Raw genomic sequence first — 4,378 nt, 5'->3', positions numbered from 1 at the left:
TGTCTAAATAAGAAGGAAGGTTTTAAGTTTAACATAGTAAAATTATATATAACAAAACAGTTATCAAGTAAGAACTACAGTTACAATATTTAGCCCATTAACATTTGGAAAAATTTAAAGAAGATATTTTATCATCTATCCTATCTTTGTGTGTCTAAAGTTTTACATATAACTTATCTTTTATCATAACTTTGGAAAACCATAACCATACCTATCTGTCTTCAATTCCATCAAAGACCACAAAAGGATAATATATAAATTCTAGAATTTACAGAGACAGCTCACTGTCTGGATAGTCGTCCAAAGTTCCTCTGTAACATTAGATCATCTATCTTCAGCCCATAGGCCATAATGTATCTGGCAGACTTATCATCAAAGCAGGAAATTTTAAGCTGTCTGCCTGTATTGGTAGTTTGTCAGTCATTTTTCTGTGTCCTGCAGAATACCTGGAAGACTCTTATATGAGGCAGGAAGCCATCTTGTTATGACAAATTCAGCAGTCACTTTCCTGTGGGTCCTGAATGTCCAGTTCTGATAGCATATGGTCAGACAGTCCAGGCAAGATCAGTATCTTGCCCAAATGGCTATTTCTGCCATGTTGAAGGCAAACTCTATGAGTTTCTTCGATGCCCATCTTCCTCTCTGAAGAAATTGGTGTTGCCAGGGGCAGTTGTGTCTCACTGTCAGGGAAAACCCTAAACCATTTTAAATGCCATATTCTGTAGGTCTTTGAAAGGTTTGAAGAATGCCTATCCATTTGAAATATATCTCTGTATATCTAGAAAATCTAACATAAGTTTTGACTATCATAGGTGACTATAATTTCTTTTAATTGTACATTACATTTTAAAATGGGCTGTATATACACAATACCTAAACAAGAGAAGAAATATACATATTACAAAATTGACCTGAAATTTGTATCAATAAATGAAAATCCATTCCAATACAAAGTATTCATTTTTATATCATAGTCCCCCTTATTCCTTTAAAAAGAGATTGGCTGTGATAATTAACCATTTAAAACTAACATTTATAAACAATATTTGGGAATTTGGGCATCTTTCTCTTCAAACTGCTTCCTGCTGTTTGGGGACATTGTCAATACCATGGGATCTTGAGAAAACAAAAACCTGGCCAAATCCTGGTTATAGTAGTCTGCAAGGCTGCATCATCTCAGCTGTTTTGGATGCTGGATCAGCTGGGCCACTGTTTCAGGGGGTCTTGCTTCATCAAACTATATTAGTCTGGAAGGAATCCACAGCTTTTCCTTTTTCTGTGGAAACACAAATGAAATCTCTTTCCCAACATAACATGTTTTTAGACTTAAAATTTGAAGTCAAGCCATTTTTAAAATATATAGGCTGGATTAATCCAGCAGCATTTATAATCAAATGTATGATTCTAGCAGCTGTAGGTCTTTCCTCAGCAATTGAACAATTTAAAGACAACACTATAGTGTACAGTTTCCAGACTTTCTGTGTGTTTTCCATCTTTACATGGCTTTTTTTTATTACTCTATTTTTTTTTTTACTTTTAATTTTTTCCCTTTATGAGACAAGGTGTTGTTGGTTTTTCTTGCATGTTGTTGGTTATCTGTAACTGTGTTGTATGATTTTAGTGTGCACCTACTGTGAGGCATATGCACTGGGAGAGTTTCCTTCTATCTTTGCCCCCCTGCATATTAATTCAGGCATAACTATAGTAGGTAATTACCAATACGGAGTCAGGTAGAAATATAAGGGTACTTAATAGGGAAAAGCCTTACTTACAGAGCGAACCAGCCAGCAAGAAGCAAAGAGAAACCGAAACCGAAAACGCAGTCCCCCTACTCACTCTGACCACGCCCTCACAAGCCCTCAGGTACTCTTGTAGCCAGCCCCTAAGAAGGCGTGGCTACAGCTTCCCCTACACATAACAATCCTTAGAAAAACACACCCAAGCTACTATGTTAGCAGGCTTTGTTTCTTCTTACAAGTTGTAGAATTTTGATTGACTGTGGGTTTCTGTAGTGGTCTCTCTCTGTTGTAAACAGAAGTTTCCTTGATGAGGTGGGAGGGCTACACTTATCTGTGGTAATAAGAACAATTGTTTATAAACTGTTGCTAAGGATTATGCTAGCTTTAGGCTCACGAAATATTGCAGAAGAGGGTGTTGAAAGATTGTAAGAGTCAGAGCATCAGGGAGTTTGCTGTGAGATTGTGTCTCCTAGTAATATTAGAAGTTATACCCATAAAGTTTCACCAACATGACTGCCTAAGCATGAGTTCAACAAGGATGACACCAATGTATACACCCAAATAGATAGGCAAAAGCCCATAAGACCTGAACTCTACACACAGAAGTATAAACAACGGAGGAAATCTGGGAAAAAAGAGGTAACCTTCCCCTGGAAGCACACTAGTTGGTTGTATAGTGCAGGGCCAAATGTTCAGCCTTGAATGCTTTCATACAAGCAACATTATATGTACTCAAAAGGTTATATTTATAAATATGTATGTATTAATGTATGTATGTATGTGTACATGTCTGTATGTATATATGTATGTATGTGTATATGGGTGTGCACATACAGATACACACATATGTATAAGCATGCAATAACAACTAGTGAGATTCGTAATAGCCAGAAACTGGAAGCATCCTAGATGCCCCTCAACCGAAGAATGGATAGAGAAAATGTGGCACATTTACACAATAAAGTACTACTCAGTGGGGAAAAAAAAAACAATGGAGTCTTGAAATTTGCAGGAAAATATATGGAACTGGAAGAAACCATTCTGAGCAAGTTAATCCAATCACAAAAGACAAACATGGCATGTACTCACTCATATGCAGATTTTAGACGTAAAGGGTTACCAGTCTACAATCCACACTGCCAGAGAAGCTAGTAAACAAGGAGGACCCTAATAGAGACATACATGGTCCCCTGGAGAAGGGGAAAGGGTCAAGATTTCCTGAGTAAATTGGGAGCACGGGAAGAGGGGAGAGGGACCTAGGAGAATGAGAAGGGGAGAAGAGGAGGGATGAGGGGGACATGAGGGAGCAGAAAGGTTGAGTCAGAGGAAGTATAGAAGAAATCAAGAAAGGAGATACCATAATAGAGGGAGACATTTTAGGTTTACAGAGAAATCAGGCACTAGGGAAATGTCTGGAGATCTACAAAGATGACACCAGCTAACAATCTATAGGAGAGGCTACCTTAAATGCCCTCCCCTGATAATGAGATTGATGACTGACTTATAGCCCTCATCCAGCTGCTGGTGGAAGTAGAAGCAGACACCCACAACTAATCACTGCACTGAACTGGAATCCAGTTGCAGAGAAGGAAGAGTGATGAGCAAAGGGGTCCAGACCAGGCTGGTGAAACCCACAGAAACAGCTGACCTGAATAACGGGGAGCTCTTGGTTCCCAGACTGATAGCTGGGAAACCAGCATGGGAATGATCTAGACCCCAGGAACGTGGGTTTCAGTGAGGAGACCCCAGAAATCTATGGGGCCTCCTGTAGCAAATCAGTACTTATCCCAAGCATAGGTGTGGACTTTCAGAGCCCATTCTACATAGAGGGATACTTCCTGAGCCAAGACACACAGGGGCAGGCCTAGGCCTTATACCAAAGGATATGATTGACTCTGATGATCCCCTATCTAAGGCCTCACCCTCCCTGGGGAGCAGAAAGGAAATGTGATAGGTAGGGTTTTAATTGGGGGTGGAGTGGTTGGGGAGGAGGGGAGGGAGAGGGAACTGGGATTGACATGTAAAACAATCTTGTTTCTAATTCAAATAAAAAAAATCTGCAAAAAGGATATTCACTTTGTATTTCATATTTTGTTTTACAATAGATTACATTGTAAAACCTTTGAGTATTATTAATGAACATATAATGCACATCATAACAAATGTTATGTCCTTGACAATTCTAGTATGAAGGCAATTTTGATGACCTCATTCCACTTCAGGAAGGCTCCTGGTTCAAGTATAAATCTTGCCTTGTGGATAGGTGGAATTCTGACTGCTACTGCCCCATAGAAAAGGAATCCCTTTATTGTTCAGTGCAGAGGGAAGCATCATATGTAGGCCAGTGTTAGAAATGCTATATAAAGTTGGAAGGACAATAGAGAATCTGCCTCCCACTCACGATAGGGTTTCCATGTTGTCTTCAAACAAGTTTGCCGAATAAAACTCTCACCACTTACAAGTGACTTTGTGATAAAGCAAGCTGGAAACAAACACTTTATCTTTTTCCCTGTTGGTTTTGGTACCAACCTGCAGAGATGTATTCATTTTTAGAAATGTCTTACAGCTCTGAAAGCCTTATGGCCTACTCCTCTAGGTTCTTCAGAAATTTCCTCTTTCAGAACACAAAAGCTATAACA

The sequence above is a fragment of the Cricetulus griseus genome, chromosome 2 (genome assembly GCF_003668045.3).
Source record: "Cricetulus griseus strain 17A/GY chromosome 2, alternate assembly CriGri-PICRH-1.0, whole genome shotgun sequence".
Taxonomy (NCBI): Eukaryota; Metazoa; Chordata; class Mammalia; order Rodentia; family Cricetidae; genus Cricetulus; species Cricetulus griseus.
The sequence above is the reverse complement of the archived record's forward strand: the minus strand, read 5'-3'. Positions refer to the sequence as shown.